Genomic DNA, 17,476 nt, shown 5'->3' on the forward strand with positions numbered 1-17,476 from the left:
TGTCAGTAGACACAGCCAAGAGCTTGGCAAAGGCTGGTCATGCAGCTGCAGCAGATAAAACCCAGCGTGGCAAGACATGCTCATTGCAAACCCACCCTCTGCACGAGCTGCCAACTCTGCAGCTCCTCACTGGTGCAGAGAAGGAAAGGCTGGTACTGCTTTGCTGAGGATTGATTCTAACCCTGATATAAGGTACAAAAAGAAAGGTAAATTGCATGTTTGGAGGAGAGGAAGGGGTGCCTTCTGGTACCTTCTGGCTGGGGGATGCCTGGCCATGGGCACAAGCATCCCAGAGTGAGCTCTTGTGTTTGATACAATGATAATGGCTTGAGAGATGATGAGCACATCTCTTCCAGCACATGGGCTCCTACATATTTGATAGTGATGTTGTAACACTGATTACTTTCCATTTTTCCCACTCTCCCATTTGAGCAGCTTTCCCTTGCACAGCTGCCCAAAGTCTGCCTGGGGAATCTCCAGACACTGTGTTGAGAAGCATGATAGAAATGTGTTTGAGCTGATGCCTGGCTAAGCAACACCCATCCCATCATCATGTCAGTGGGGTGGGTCTTGATGTATTTGCTTTCATTTGCCTAATGTCAGCCAGAATTCTGAGCAGGGGGGTGCTGCTGTTGTCCCACAATCACACAAGCAACCAGCCAGACCTGGGTACCACACTGCAAGGGGCATGAGCATGCTGCACAAACAGCCTGCTCCAGGTTTAGGGTGGGAGCCTAGGAAGCCTCCTACACACCATCAAAACACCTTTGGTTGCTGCCCATGTGTGCAGAGCTGGGAGGGTTTTCCCGGGTTCAGGCAGCTTTGCAAAGGAGCAGTATGGAAGGATGCTGCGGTAGAAGGATCTGGGATTTTTACACCATTAAGACCCACATAAGGTGTAGCTTTCACTGTAGGCAGGTCTTCCTCTTTGCATTCTAGTCCAGAAACAGTCTCTGTTGAGCTTGTCTGCCCCAAATCAACCTCGTGACACAAGCAAGGCAGCCCCCAGGCTTTCTCCTGGAGCCTGGGACCCCCAAGCTCACCTGTGTGTGGTCTTAGCTCGATGAGAGACAATACAGCCCTAGGAAGGCAAAACCAGCTTGTTCTTCAAACCTGCAGAGACACCAACATGCTCTCCAGCATCAGTGCCACCAGCTGTACTACTTCAGGCCATTATAGGTAATGGTTTGATTAAGAATTTATACATGGGTTTTACCTTGTTTCTGTTGCTGTCAGCAGAAGCAGCCCTCAGCTGAGAGCTAAAACCTCACAGCAGAGACAAGTCAGTTTTTACCTACAGGAAATGCCTCCAGGATGAAGTTTCTGGATTGTCATTCCAAGGGGAAGCAAGATCTGCACCATGGCACAGGCTAGGGAGAAAACTTTAGGCTCCAGTGCTGGTGCGGGGACAGCAAAGCCTCTCACCGGGAGCTTGTCTTAATGTCCTGGATGGGCAGCAGAGGCGGGATGTCCCTCTCCAGGGGCTCATGGGGTACCCAGATGCCAGAGACTCCTTGTTTTGCTCCCCACCTCACCCAGACAGGGGAAAACCTGGCCCCGACCTGTGCCTGAATGCATTAAGGAGGCACCTGGGGGATCAAGAAGCCAAACAATTCGTTTGTGCTTTGTCTTGACAAGAACAACCAGGGGCACATACAAGAAAATTCAATAATGTTATTTTCCTAATGAACACCAGTGGGCTTGCTTTGATTTGGTACTTTAGACATTTACATATAAATTGCTCTGTAATGGCTCTGCCCTCCTTCTCTTTAGCGTTTGCTGTTAATGAGCTGTACAGAAGGTCATGGGGCTGAGCCGAATGCTGCTGCGGGGCTGTGGTGTGATGCCATCCGTGGAGCTGAGCTGCAGGTCCCTCCTTTCCCTCCCGCTGGCTTGCCAGGCCCCCAGGCACCCGAAAAAGCAAGCAGTCACCTCAGAGATGCAAGATGCATTTTGCATCCCATTCCCAGTGAGGTCTGGTCCCATCATATGTGACTGTGTGTTAAAGCAGCAGAGCTGAGGAAGGAGTTTGGGCTTTGCTGGCATGAATAGCAAAGGGATTAATCCAGTTTCTAGCAAGCCTTCTCCATCCAGCCCATTGTGCTCATTGCGGCCAGCCTGATGAACCCCATCCTAACAGCACTGCATCCATAATCTGCATCCACACAGCATCACACTAAGCACACATTTGCTCCAAGACACATTGGAGCTCCCCTGAGATAAAGGGGAAAGAGCTGCCAGCAGGGCTCCAGCACTGGAGGGTGCAGGAGGCAGCAAAGGGAGACTGATGGATTGGGGGTGGGAGGCTGGGGGACCCAAGCAGAGCCTTGCCCTGTGGGCTCCCAAAGGCAGGAGAAGGCTGGAGGCAGCCCTGTCTGCCTGACGCTGACCTATTTTCTGCCATATCCCCAGGATGCGCTTGTCTCTGGGACCAGATAAGGCTCCCTTTGATCAAAGGAGGCTTGTGCTAAAGTCAACTTTTGTCCACAAAGAATTTAGGATGTGGGTGCAGGAGGGAGGGGGCTGCTCTGCAGTGGGAGAGATGGGTAGGAACGGGCTTGAGAGAAATGCCATTAAGGGCGACAGGCTTTGAAGTGACAGAGCCAGGAGGCTGTGACATTCCCCAAGTGCAGCAATGCCTTGAACAGTGAGGAAACAAGAAATAAAAGGGGAAAACCCCTCAGAGAGCAGCTTCATCCTCGAGTTGAAGCTGGAGATTGCTGGGGGATGGGGGGGGGGGGGGCTGCATCTGTAGGAGCAGGGCACCTCCCATGCATCAGCTCCTCATTGAAGATGAACCGGCTCCTACAGCACACGGAGCTTCATGACTGCCCCCTCATTGCCCAAAGGCTCATGGCAAAGCTTCTCTGCACGGTTCTGATGTGCCTAACAAGGGGAAATAAACTGGCAGAATGCAGGGCTGGGGGGGGGGGGAAGGTGTTCAGGTTTACTGGCATGGGACAGAGCGAGGGTGTATTAGAAGAGTGCTGCTACCCAGAGGCTGCAGGACCCTGAGGCGCTGGTGCTTGTCTCACCTTAGGTTTTGCAGATGACCTGTAACTGAAAAAGGCAGCAAGAGATCATGACAGAAAACCCCAATGTGTTTGTATTACCCCAAACCTCCAGCCAATTCTACCTCTTTGCCGCCCAACCACACAGCACGACTCCACCTCTCATCCATGAGTCCTGCCCAACCCAGGGAGGACCAAACAACCCCTCTGCCACTGGATGGAGGGGTTTCTGCAAACCCCTGCACAGACAGGCAGGCAGTTCATATGCTCATGGACGTCCCTTGAACACAAGGCGCTGTGACGCATTCACAAGAGACAGAGTACTGGGAATTTGTGCAGGGAATAAGGATATTTTTTATTGCAACATTGGTTTAATCCAATGCCTGCGTTTGGTCAAAACCACTTTCCCTGTTCATTTGGATGAGTAAGTCTAAACTGGAGATAAAATCCTTACTGCCAAAGCGCAAAGGAGAGAGAACATCCTCTGTCTCCCACAGGCAGCGCTTGGCCAAACAACAAAACTGAAAAAGACAGCAAATATCCTTTTCCCTTGGCTTTAAGCCCAACTTAAGCCCCTGGGGGCTTTATGTAGGTGTTGCTGTGAAAGCACTGCCAAAATATTAGTGGCCTCTGCAAGGGAGGCAGCCTGCAGCCCTGCCAACACTCTTTCCTCACACTGCGAAGCTTTAGAGATGCCCTGTGAATCCCAGGTTTGAGATCAGAACTAGAGCTGAGAGCAGGACTCTGGGGCGTATTTATCTATGGCAAAGTTGGGTTGTCACCCTAGCATTTCCTCCAGGCCATCTGCACCATTCCCTTCTTACCAAATGGAAAGGTTTTTTGCTGAGAGAGATTTCCTCTGGCTAATCTGAATTCTTTCATTCCGGAATATGCAGCTTCGGTACTTAGAGGCAAGAAAAACTGAAAGGGAAAAGAAATGCTGGCATTATAATACCAGAAAGACAGTTACCCCCAAACTGAACAGGCTCAACAAGAACATCAAACATTTTAGTTATCTTACAGCAAAGAAAAATGGAACTAAAGAAGACCTGAAGAGGTGAAAAGTGTAAGAATGGATTCTTTTGTTTTCGGAGGGAACACAAACAGCTGGGATAAATCCACAGGAATAACATGAAACTTCAACTGGGAGCTGGAAAGAGGCAAGCAGGGACAAGGCACGGGGCAGTGCTGAAGGCACACACTGCTTCAAGGCTCTGCCTCTCCTTTCCAAGTGAGAGAAACCTGCCAGGGTGGTAAGAGGGTGAGACCTTGTCCCTGTCCCCCACCAGCCCAGTTCCTGGATTCCCCTTCCTGCATGAATCTGCCATGCACAGCACTTCCTGCTCCTGGTAGCTGTCTATAGCTATCCGAAAGACAGTTTCAGAGGTGACTCTAAGCCACAGTTGGCAGACTGTAAACAGCAATACGTAGAATATAATGTTGGGCTAGATACTAAGGAAAGAATATCCCCTGGGAGGCTGGTGTAGCTCTGGACAGGTCAGCAGAGGTGAATTCTCCTCCCTTGGAGGTTTCCAGGACATGGCCACACAGAGCCACATCTGACCAGATCTGGTGGTGGTGACAGCCCTTCGAGCAGGAGGTTGGGCTAAAGACTTCCAAGTGGTGCTTTATAGAATCATAGAATACAATCATTTAGGTTGTAAAAGGACGTTTAATTTCATCCAGTCCAACCATTCCCCAGCACTGCCAAGGCCACCACTAACCCATGGCACTCAGGCCTTGTCTCCACGCTGTGTGAACACTTCCAGGGACGGTGACTCCAGCACTGCCCTGGGCAGCCTGTTCCAATGCCTGAGCTCCCTTTGGAGAAGGAATTGTTCCTCAGCTCCATCTAAACCTGCCCTGGTGCAGCTTGAGGCCGTCTCCTCTTGTCCCATCCCTTGTTCCTTGGGAGCAGAGCCCAGCCCCTCCTGGCTCCATCCTCCTCTCAGGCAGTTGTAGGGAGCGATCAGGTCCCCCCTGAGCCTTCTCCAGACTGAAGCCCCCAGGTCCCTCAGCCGTTCCCCATCACACTTGTGCTCCAGGCCCTGCACCAGCTCCAGTGCCCGTCTCTGGACAGCATTTTATTTACCTTTTTCTTTATCCCTTTTCAATCTTTCACCCAACACAACCCATCCATGAAATGTCAACAGGAGGTTGGTTAAGAAGTAACCATGCCAAGTGCAAGGTCCTACACCTGGGTCAGAGCAATCCCAGGCACAGCTACAGGATGGGCAGAGAAGAGATTCAAAGCAGCGCTGCAGAGAAGGACCTGGGGGTGTTGGTCGATGAGAAAATGAACATGAGCCAGCTTCAGTGTGCGCTTGCAGCCCAGAAAACAACCGTATCCTGGGCTGCATCCAAAGGAGCGTGACCAGCAGGTCGAAGGAGGTGATCCTGCCCCTCTGCTCTGCTCTTGTGAGACCTCACCTGGAGCATTGTGTGCAGTTCTGGTGTCCTCAACATAAGAAGGACATGGAACTGTTGGAACAAGTCCAGAGGAGGCCACGAGGATGATCAGGGACTGGAGCACCTCCCATATGAAGATAGAGTGAGAAAGTTGGGGCTGTTCAGCCTGGAGAAGAGAAGCTGCGTGGAGACCTCATAGCAGCCTTCCAGTATCTGAAGGGGGCCTATAGGGATGCTGGGGAGGGACTCTTCATTAGCGACTGCAGTGACAGGACAAGGGGTAATGGGTTAAAACTGAAACAGGGGAAGTTTAGATTGGATATAAGGAGGAAATTCTTCCCTGTTAGGGTGGTGAGGCACTGGAATGGGTTGCCCAGGGAGGTTGTGAATGCTCCATCCCTGGCAGTGTTCAAGACGAGTTTGGACAAGGCCTTGGGTGATATGGTTTAGTGTGAGGTGTCCCTGCCCATGGCAGGGGGGGTTGGAACTTGATGATCTTAAGGTCCTTTCCAACCCTAACGATTCTATGATTCTATGATGTCTGAAAGAACTAATTGCTGCAGTGTTTTAAGTAGGAGATACCAAGAAGTATCTCAGAGATGTGGCACTTCATGTAGAGCCCACCCAGTGCTTTGGGAGCTCCACTCCAGGTAACTTCTGAGCTCATGAAAACAGGGCATGAGTGCACAAAAGAAGAAATTGTGTAGGAGATTCCTGCCCCTTCTTCCTTGCAAATAAACTGGAGATGCTCATAGGAAAAGCTGCCCCAGACCTGCCAGGGAGCCAAATGCACTGGGAGCAATGGGGACAGTGGAGGTCAGGTCCCTGGAGCCTGGCCACCTCAGCAGAGCTGGGGTTGCTCTGGTCCCTCCAGAACTGCTCAGCCACAGAGATGAGCATCCCCAGAAGCAGTGACCACAGGAGGATCTGTGAGCAGCAAATCACTGCTGGATGAAGTGAGAAATACTACATAAGTGATCACCATTTAGTATAATTTAGAGGACAGCCTTGTCCAAGGAAACAATCAAGCACTCCTCAGAACAGAAAGGGAGGTAAACAGCCTGAACAATAGGTTCCCAAAGCTGGTGAGAATGTGAAATCCCTCTTTTTGTTAGTAATATCATAATATTGCAATTAAAACAGTTGCCTGAAAGAAGGAAAGTGTTAACTCAGCCTGTTGGATGATCCCACCACAGCTCCAGCAGGATATGGGGTGTCTCTGGAAATCCAGACCCTCAAAAGGGCACAGAGGGAGCCAAGTGATGGTGATTTCCATGGTGAGCACAGGTAACCTGGTTATGGTGGTTACAGAAAACTCCTCGGGAAGCATCTCATGATGGCCATGGACACCTCAGCAATTCCCTACAGCAGGCAGGAAGGAGCCAGTGAGGGACAAACAGCCAAGGCAAAGAGGTGCTTTGGATGATGAGGATGTGCTGGTGAGGGATGCTCACATCCCACTCATTACCAGTCTCCAGAGCCCTCCCATCTCGCAGCTGATTAGCAGAAAACTCATTTGAGAGGATGAGGGCTTCTCCCACCTTTGCCCTCCTGCTGTGTCCCCACAGGAAGCAAACACTCATTGCTGTAACTGATGGACAACATTCACTGCAATTAGTACTGCAGCAGCAGGCAGTTAACCCTCAGGGCAGAGCGTGGTTGTCTCTATTTGGCTTGCTCTGCCTTGCCATGTATTTAGAGCAAGCTCTTTACATCAGTGTTTGCTTGCTGACCCTCTGCTCCTCCCACCAACTGCCTAAAGCAGCAGCATTTTGCTGCCTCAATCCCCTTTGGCTGCAGATGCCAGGCCAGGAGAAGCCCTGGGCCACCACTGCCTGCGGCTCCAGTAACAAGGCTGAGGTCCTGCCCCTGCTAAGAGGATCTGGTACGAGTCATAAATGCAGGCACTGCTGCAAAACACCTTAATGGCTGCAGCGCCCAGGCTGATATTTAGACAAAAAGCAATTTTTGTCCTTTAAGTTCCAGATAATCTGCATTTATTTTAATTGGCACTCATGGCACTCGTTTGCAGACAGCAGCTGGGAAGGTGTAATTGTGCTGCTGTCTTAAGCATAGGTACAACCTAAGGGCTTTCTGCTCACAGAAAAGCAGAGGGAAGCGGGACAGCCATGGACTGTTTGTGATGTGGACTGGACCCAGCACGGAGCGCTTTGCACCCTGCAAGGACAGCGCTCCCAGTGCTGGAAAGGGCTTGCCATCTGCCAAGGCTCCAAGGGCAGTACCGCTGATGGGGAGCACCATGCACAGGACTCAGCAAGGGAGGGGAAAACGTGGCAGAGAACCTGGCAGGCATTGAGAAATGCAGGGATTTCCCTGGGAATAGGAAATATCTGGGGGGCTCTTGGGGAATTACGAACAGAAAGAAAAGTCCTGCGGAGCTCGATCACACGTTGGGGGTTACGAGGAAGCAAAGGGTTGGGTTTGGGGGATTTGCACTCCCCTCTCTGCCATGCTGTCCATAAAGAGCTGTCACCACTGAGACCAGGAGCAAAGCATCTATTCACAGTGTCTGCCTCTGGAGAGGAGCAGTGGACGCAGCGAACTCCCCATCCATCATTTTGATCTTGGTCTTGTTCTCCAGGACCCCGGCAGCCCTTCCCAGCTCTGCCTGCCTGTGCTGCCCACAAGCCATCTGCAATATTCAACCACAGACATGAAGCCTGCACTGATGCTGCTCACCTGAAGCTACAGGAGCTGCAGCTCAAGAGTCAGGATGAGAGCACCCCCAGGACATCCAGCCTCACGTCCCTGTGCACAGAGCATGAACCCAGCCTTGTTTGTCTGCCAGAGGTGCAGGAAACCACTCACACCTCTGATTTCTACCTCTACATTGTGCTGCTGCCTGGAGATCCTCTCACTCTCCAACACAAACCACATCAGCCTTGGTCCTTCCCACTGCATAGACACTGTTTTTGCAGCAAAACCTGCCCATCATGATGGCAGCTCACAGACACTGCGTACCATCACCCTCACTCCTCACTGCAGAGCTGTGCTGGTAGTTGAGCCTTTTCCAGGTATTTGACTGGGAAAAATAGTCTTCAGGCTTTCCAACTTGTATTTCCCAAGACCTTCTGCATGGAGTGGATGCCTGACAACATGCAAACACATGGCATTTCAGTGAGCTGCTCTTCATCAGCTGAGTTCTTTTGCTCCAAATACAAGGTAAAAGGGTTTGAGTTTAAACTTTCAGAGAAGGCAACTTAAGCCAATGCCTTGTTCTTCACAGCTGGGTTGGTCTCAGAGCACCCACAGAGCCCAGCTCAGCACCATGAGTGGCAGCTCACTGAGCTGTTGTTACCCAAATCATGTTCGATCCTGTTCATACCTCCCATATTCTAATAAGAACTTGTTTTCCCTCTTCCTCCCTCAGAAAATAAATGTCCTGTCTTTACCAGCCTAACTCTGCCCTAGAAAACTTCTTGTCTGTGAATATTCATTTATTTCCACAGTGTTTTTAACAGCATCACAACACGCCTCAACAGCTGCCTTAAATCCTCTCTGTCCTGGATATATTGATGATGCAGCTAAAAGCCTGGGCAGGGTAGTCAAAACTCAAGTGGAAAAAAGCTCAGGTTAATCATCAGAAAAAATATGATCACCCTGGACAAAAGCCACAGAGCAAAATAAACCACCCCTGGCCCAAATACATGGAAGCAAGGGCCAGAATACAAAGGCAGGGGGGAGATTACCTGCAGGAAGTGTCTCAGCCCAGCGCAGCAGGGCAGAGGCAGCCCCAAGGCTCAGGGCTGGCATGGAGCAGCACAGGTACAGGGTCCAGCCTGCTCCCCCTGCCAGCTCCAGCATCCTTGTGCCCACATTCAGCGTGTCAGGCTGCTCCATGGAGCTGACTTCTGAAGTGTAATTTGTTATTCTGTTACGGTCATTTTCCATATTAAATCTATGCAGCATCAAAAAGCCCTTTCATATGTTAAACTGGAATTCATATGCTAATGCCCCATTTATGGCAAGTTAATTATTTTTCATCAGATTTATTGTTCGGTGTTCACTGGGGAAGGTGAATTTGGGCACTGTGCAGAGCGGATGAGGCAGGTAACACCCTCCTGCCTGCACCCAGGCACATTGCTCCTGACAAAACTCCCTCCTGTCCAACACGGGCATCCCAGTGCACCTATTTGTCTCCTTACTGGTGGCATCTCTGGCAGTTTGGAAAAGTCTGCTCCAAAGCTTTGAAAGAGCACTGCTCAGCTCACCGGAGCTGTCCCCGTCACGGCTTGGGCTAGGGACTTGTGTAACCTGCTCCAGGGAAGCAGGGAGGGGAAAAGAGATTTTCAAAACATGAAGTAAGGAATAACAGAGCATTCCAGGCAGAAATCAGACAAAACTGAAACAGGAGAAGGACCTGGAGGCAGCTTCCAATACCTCAAGCAGCTACAAGAAACCTGGAGAGGGCTTTGGACAAGGGCCTGTAGGGACAGGCCAAGGGGAATGGCTTGAACCTGCCAGAGGGGAGACTGAGATGAGCTCTTAGGCAGAAGCTCTTCCCTGTGAGGGTGCTGAGGCGCTGGCACAGGGTGCCCAGAGAAGCTGTGGCTGCCCCATCCCTGGCAGTGTTCAAGGGCAGGTTGGACACAGGGGCTTGGAGCAAGCTGCTCTAGTGGAAGGTGTCCCTGCCCGTGGCAGGGGGTGGAACTGGGTGAGCTTTAAGTTCCCTTCCAACCCAAACCAGTCTGGGATTCTGGGATTCTGTGACTTTTGTCCCATGCTGCCATGGAACAGTGGCTGCAGTTCTGCAGTTTCCACTCAACATCAGGTTGTGACAAGCAAGAGGGGATGGGGACAGCCCAGGATGACCCCATTTCAGAACTGAGCACACATCCCATGCGCAGCACATTGCTTTACCCTCTCTCCCACCCCAGGAAGAGTTTTGCACATCATCAGGAGCACCCACACCTCTGCTGTGAGTGTGTATTAGAGCTGCATTCAACCAGACACAGGGTAGGGGTTTCTCTTTCCATCTTGCCCCTGTTTCGCCTCCTGTCATCACCATGACCTGCCCTGACACCACTACAAGGGGCTCGGGAGGACTGAGCAAGCACACACATGAAGAGGGCAGCAGAACGGGGATGGGGACCATATGTTGAACATAAACCCCACAGTAGCAGCTTAACCTTCACCCAGTTTTTGCTACCCGTCTATTTTCTGCTTGAGGAAGCAGGTGCATTTCCCATCCTTGCATCGAGAGCAGACAGGCTGTCGGAGTTGTGACGGCTGCAGGACAGTTGTACAGCCTCAGATTTCACATTCCTGACACATCCCATAATTATGCCAAATGAGCTCAGCTCATCCTCAGCCTTCGGAGCTGCACAGATTCAATTAACTGAAAGCTGTCAGTGTCGCAGCCAGGAACGGCAGGAGGGGAGAGGCACCCCCACGCCGTGCAGTGGGCGATGGGATGGGGCTCAGGGGGTCCCCACCACCCGCCTTGGCAGATGGTTCACCTCGGAGAGCAAGGACCAACCCTTCCCTTCCCACAACTGAAACCTTCACCTCTACCAAGCCCCTGGGAGGGATGATGCCAACCGCAAGAGCTCTGCTGTGCTTCTCTCCCCATCCCCAGGCACCAGCCTCTCCCCATCTCTCTTTTCAATTAACCCTTTTCCTCAAATCCTGCTCTTGTACCGCAGCCCATGCAGGGGGGGTTCCACATTCATGTTTTTCTTCTATCTTATATTTTTAGCATAACTCCCCCCCATGATTTATTCCAGTGATAGGAATGAGCTCCACCAGGCAAAACGAAGCTGCAACCCCCTCAAGCTAAACTCCAAATTCATTTCCTAATCCTCAGATAAAAGCTTAGAAGCCAGAATATTCATTACCAGCCCCGGCTCCATGAGCAGCTGGGGTAGGAATGGAACGGAGCAGATTTGACACAGGGGATGTTGCTACAGAAATTAGCCTGTCATAAGATTACAAGCACTAAGTGTTATTGGGTGATAAGGTGTGATGTGTTCATATTAAATTATCTCGCCAGTTAGAGGAAAAAAGGCACTGATGAAACTCCCATTTATTAAAAGCCCTGAATACGATATTAAAAGATCTCCGATAAGTCAGTTTATTTCTATAGTGGGGACCAAATTGAAAGTATTCTCCAGGAGGGATTGCTTTGAACGAAGCATTACAACAGTGAAACAACAACAAAAAGAGTCTTTAGTAAATGTTGCAGGACTAAAGAAGCCTTAAAGATTCCAGACTAATCTCTCGGGAAGGGTTCATTAACCTCTCATTCCCTCTCTTGTTGCATCAAAACAGGGATTAACTAGAGAGTGTTTTCATAGGAACTAAACCTCTGTACATCCCAAATTCCCTCTCTATGGCAAGTGGAGGTTAAACTGTGCTGCTCTGTGCAACACAAGGCTGGGATAGGACAGAAACAAAGCTTTCTGGCAAAAAAAAATCCCAAACTAACTCAAATAAACCCACAAGCACAAAGCTCCAGTGATTTGTCCAAGTCAGCAGGACCAGTGAGATAACAATGGGACCATATAGGATCTAGACTTTGCTTTAGAATTTGATTTGTTGCCATCAGACGGCAACAAATAACCTGGCACCCAGGGCACATTTGTTCTGGAGCCATGCAGCCGCATCCATCACCCACCCTGAGCTCCGGGTTTAAGCCAGCATGGTGGGGCCCAGGGTGGAAGGCTGAGAGCTAAAGCACAGCAGAATTAATGGAGCCTTGGGAGCGGGAGGGATTTAGGATGCAGCCGCCTGGATGGTGCTGCGGGAGCGCAGCCTCAGCAGCAGGTTTTAACCCAGATAACCCATAAAACACATTGCAGTGAGTGGTGATGGGCTCTGTGAGAGCACCCCTGCCCTGCAGAGCATGTGGGGAGCTCCTGAGGGTGGCAGGGGCACCAGCCCTGAACTGGCAAGGGGATTGAGCTACAGTTAGAATCACAGAACCCCAGCCTGGTTTGGGTTGGAAGGGACCTCAAAGCTCATCCAGCTCCAACCCCTGCCACGGGCAGGGACCCCTTCCACTAGAGCAGCTTGCTCCAAGCCCCTGTGTCCAACCTGCCCTTGAACACTGCCAGGGATGGGGCAGCCACAGCTTCTCTGGGCACCCTGTGCCAGTGCCTCAGCACCCTCACAGGGAAGAGCTTCTGCCTAAGAGCTCATCTCAGTCTCCCCTCTGGCAGGTTCAAGCCATTCCCCTTGGCCTGTCCCTACATCCCTTGTCCCAAGCCCCTCTCCAGCTTCCCTGCAGCCCCTTTAGGCACTGGAGCTGCTCTCAGGTCTCCCCTTCAGGAGCCTTCTCTTGTCCAGGCTGACCCAGCCCAGCTCTCTCAGCCTGGCTCCAGAGCAGAGCTGCTCCAGCCCTCGCAGCATCTCCATGGCCTCCTCTGGACTTGCTCCAAGAGCTCCATCTAGTTACATCTGGGTCAGAAATCACAAGACGTTCTCTAATCTCTTGGAGCAATAGAGCGAGAAAAATAATTAGCTTTAAGAGGCTGCTAAGTTCATTAAATTCAAATACAAGCCAGTGCATTCAAGTAGGGGAGCTGGAAGCTCCATTGGTGAGGCTCCCCAGCTCCAGGTCCTGGTCCCTATGGGTGCTTCCCCATCTCTCTAGGTTAACAGTGAGTCGCTGCCCCCCAGGGCAGCTGAGGGATATCTGGGAAGGGGTCTATAAAGGAAGACTACAGCCCGAGACACCTAGATCCCTGAGAGACCTCTAGGAAGGGATGTATGCATTCCTAAATAACCACTTGTGGTGTTCTCTCAACTCCCAGCTGTTTTGCTTTTCCCCCTTACAAGAAAACCGTGGCACATTCTGCCCATGGCCCGGCCAAATGAATTATTCAAACCTTTTCAAATCCAGCCGCATTACATCTCACTTCTCTTTGCTCTGATGCACTCAGCGCCGCTCTGGCTTCCCAGGAAGCAGGAGCTGTGGAGATGAACTCACACGACTCCTGTTCCAACTTCTGACCTGCAGGTTGGACCATCCTGAGCTGATTAAGAGCTGGCCTGAAATCAAGCCACCAGGATAAAGAGGAGAGTTTCTGTCCCCAGCTGCAGCATGCTTGGCCGCAGTGGGATGCTTCTGTTCTCTCTCTCAAAGAATTCCACTTTTTTAACATATTCTGTGAAATGTTTTGTGCCCTCTGAGCAGTACAAAACCTCCAGCTCAGGGATGCTGCACGAGGCTGTGTGTCCGCTGGGGGAGATGGAAGCAAACAGCGTTGGTGCTTAACAAATCATAAATAACCATCAATTATTGATCACAACCCCAGCTAATTACGTTTCACCCCTGTGGCTACCATGATACCAGCAGACCCCTTTGATACAGCCTGTGAATGGCCTTGCAGAGCTCAGCTCTCCTCCCTCTGCCCCGGGAGCCTGAGAGATGCGGAGCAGGGATCCAAGGAGGGGGTGGGAGGTGATTCCACACACACATCCTCTCCACTGCTGGGCTCCCAGGGGATGTGTGCACATCCAGAGCACGCAGTTTCCAGGGAAGCGGAGTTGCCTGCAATAGCATCCTGGGGCTGTCATAGGGTGGGAGAGTCTGGGATTGCAGCAGATGCCTGGCACTGATGAGCTAAGCACCAGCGTCAGTTTGGGCTGTGAGAGGGGTTCTTGGTTGTGCAGTCTGGGAGTGGGTCTGAGGGCATCCTTGTGAGAGCATCCTGGGGCCTTGAGGATGCACTGATGAGGCCATGGAGCCCAACAGCCAACACACTACTGTGGGTCAGGGCAGCTCCCCTCAGTGGGGTCAGACAGACACTGGGCCCCCCAACACAGCTCCTCTGCACAGTGGTGGCAGCAGGAGGCAATGGCACCTTGTTCTGTCCCTGCCTGCCCTTATTCCACAAGGAATTTGTGGAAGTGTAAGACAGGAGAGCTCCATCTCGCAGTTCCGACAGCAGCCGGCTGCCTGCTCCTTTTATGGGGACGTTAAATCCTGTTATTAAATGCAAGCCATTATCAGGATGTCAGCAGCGTCTCCTGATGAAGCTATGTACCTGCGCAGACAGCTACCCCACGTTACCTTATTTACTATTCATTATAAATACCCTGGATTGATTTTCCTCTGCTTTATCTCTGCGGCTGGAGGATTTGTTTTCTCTGTGGAGCCCAGGGCACGAGAGCTTGTTCCCTCCTCCCCAGGGCACAGACAGGAGTGCAAAGCTCTGCCTGCTTTTTGGGCAGGTTAGCACACCCCATCGCTTGTGCTGTTGTGCCAGACCCTTGGTTCCTCATAAACACAGACCCTTGGTTGCCTCCAGCGGACACTCATCCTTTGGGGAAGAAAGAAAGAAAAACCAAAATATGTGTTTTTTTCCTCCTGAAACCTTATTTCCCTGTGTTTTTCTTCAGGGAGGAAAAAAGTACTGAAAAAAAAACCAGTTTGGAGTCAAAGGCAATAAAGAGGGGCTTCCCAAAACCAGAACAGGGACCTGAGCTCCAGATTCATAGAACCCCAGCTCCCTTTGCTCTGGAAGGGAGCTCAAAGCTCCTCCAGCTCCAACCCCTGCCACAGGCAGGGACCCCTTCCACTGGAGCAGCTTGCTCCAAGCCCCTGTGTCCAACCTGGCCTTGAGCACTGCCAGGGATGGGGCAGCCACAGCTTCTCTGGGCACCCTGTGCCAGCGCCTCAGCACCCTCACAGGGAAGAGCTTCTGCCTAAGAGCTCAGCTCAGTCTCCCCTCTGGCAGGTTCAAGCCATTCCCCTTGGCCTGTCCCTACAGGCCCTTGTCCCAAGCCCCTCTCCAGCTTTCCTGCAGCCCCTTTAGGCACTGGAGCTGCTCTAAGATCTCCCCTTCAGGAGCCTTCTCTTGTCCAGGCTGACCCAGCCCAGCTCTCTCAGCCTGGCTCCAGAGCAGAGCTGCTCCAGCCCTTTCAGCATCTCTGTGGCCTCCTCTGCACTCACTCCAACAGCTCCACATCCCTCTTGCTCCAGGACAGTGAGGAATCAGGACAGGGAGGATGCATTCCCTGGATGAGGAGCTGCCTCCTGCGTTACACAAGTTTCCGACCAAATTGTATTCCCTCCTGCTCAGGCCATACGCATTTGTTAATTTGTGTTGGAAAGGAGGGAATTCAGTATTCCCCTCCCTTGCTGCATGGGGAATAGCCCCAGTTTCCCAGAATTCTTCCCTGACTTGTCCTTTAAATAAAGTTTAATAAAGACACACTGTCTTTTAGGCAGCTGATGGCAGAACATTAAGAAATTGGTACAAACATTTACTCATATACAAACACATTTACAATGCCCTCCTTCAAGCTGCCCAGCAAGTGCTGTAGTCAATCACACCAGACTTCACACACCTACAAATGAATGCTGCAGGACAGGCCATTAACTCTTCTTTGTCCACACAGGATCCCAGACACACACTTTGCAGAGATGCTCCAGTGCGATGTGCTGGCCCTGAGCATCCCCATCCCTGCTCTCCCCCTCTGCACATTATTATCCACAAGGTCAGGCAAAACACTATTGACAAGGTTGTGATATTTTCCTAGGAGGGAGCACAAGCAGCCCTTCAGCCTGGCTGACCCTGGGGTCTTCATCTTCCATCAGGTAAGGAATTTCCTCCCACCCAGCTGGGGTCCTTATCCAGCCCTGTAGGGGAGGGAGTCAGTAAGGAGCCAAAACCCTCCTGCTCCGCTCTGTGGAGGGCCTTTGCAGCCCTGGTCTTCCTTTTCCTTAGCCATAGGCTGATGAAGTCCCTGCAGCACCCATACACCTGGGTCCTTGTGTTTAACCCCATGGTAGGAAAAGCACATCCCAAATCTGCAGGGCAAAAGGAGGGTGCTGGGGGCACGGATGCTGCAAGGAGGAGACAGGATGGGGCTGCCCAGGGACGAAGCACCATTTGCACCCCATTCCCAAGCAAGCTGGAGCATTTTACCCTCCACAGCAGGCCAAGCAGGAACAGAAACTTTCCCTCTCCTCTCCTCATGCCTTTCGTCTGTGGTGCATCCCCAAGCTCCACAGATCTCACGTTGCTCCAGGGTTTAAGGCAGATTCTTGCTGCCTGACTCAAGGGATGTGGAAACAAGCATTAAATGGGATTTAGAGAGCAAAGCTGTTACTAGGGATAAGCGAGAGCAGAACAGGGGATGTCTGTTGAAGCCAAGCATCCTGCCTGGGTGCACACCATGCTGCTGCCTTCCTATATAGGGTATGTTGCACTGGTGTGACAAGGATGCAGGGAAGGAATAGGGCATCCAAGAGAACCTTTCCTCGAGCCCATGGGGCTGAGCATCCTTTCTGCCCTGATGTCCCTGCTCAGCTCACTCCTGAGGGACTGGGAGCCAAGCCCCAGCTCCCACCGGAGGAGAGCAGGGAGGAACCTGGCCCGGACGGGCTCTTTTCTCTCAATGGCATCGATTATTTGTGTAATCAGCACCTCGCTGCCAAATCTGAACATCCATTATTACGGGATTCTAAAACAAAAATAACCCAAGGGAAGGAAACAGATATCATTGAGAAGCTGCTGCTCCCAAGCCATGCGCTTTGGGTCAGTGCCATCTAGAGGCAGCAAACCAGCCGACGGCACCTAAAGCACCCAAAAACACCCTCACCCTGTTCACCCAGTGCCCTGGGGCTATGTGATCCCAAAGCGTCGGGGAAGGAGACCCAAGAGGACCCATGGGACACAGGGAGGAGCTACACCACAGATCTGGCAGCCCTGTAGAGCGGGCAGCACCGCACCCTGCATCCTGCATCCCACACCCTGGCACGGCAGCAAGGGCAGCCACAGGCCTGCGCCACCGAGAGCAGGACCAAGGCATAGCCAAATGTGCTCCCCCATCACAAGCAGCCCAGCTATTAATATGCATGCAGCTGTATTAATAGAGCTGGTTAAACACTGCCTCTGGCCAGAGAAATATTTCAGCATTTAATTTTCATCCCAAACTAGACTAAACAGCTGAACAGGAAATTCTTTCTTATTTTAGTTTCTCACTCATGGAAATTTCAGGAAAAATACCAAAGGAGAAAATGTGACATGAGCACATCTCACATCTTGCCCATCACTGGGATGTTCCTGTCTGTGCCACCCTGC

The sequence above is a fragment of the Pezoporus occidentalis genome, unplaced genomic scaffold (genome assembly GCF_034315485.1).
Source record: "Pezoporus occidentalis ecotype Australia unplaced genomic scaffold, CSIRO_AGI_Poc_V1 ctg144, whole genome shotgun sequence".
NCBI classification, from domain to species: domain Eukaryota; kingdom Metazoa; phylum Chordata; class Aves; order Psittaciformes; family Psittacidae; genus Pezoporus; species Pezoporus occidentalis.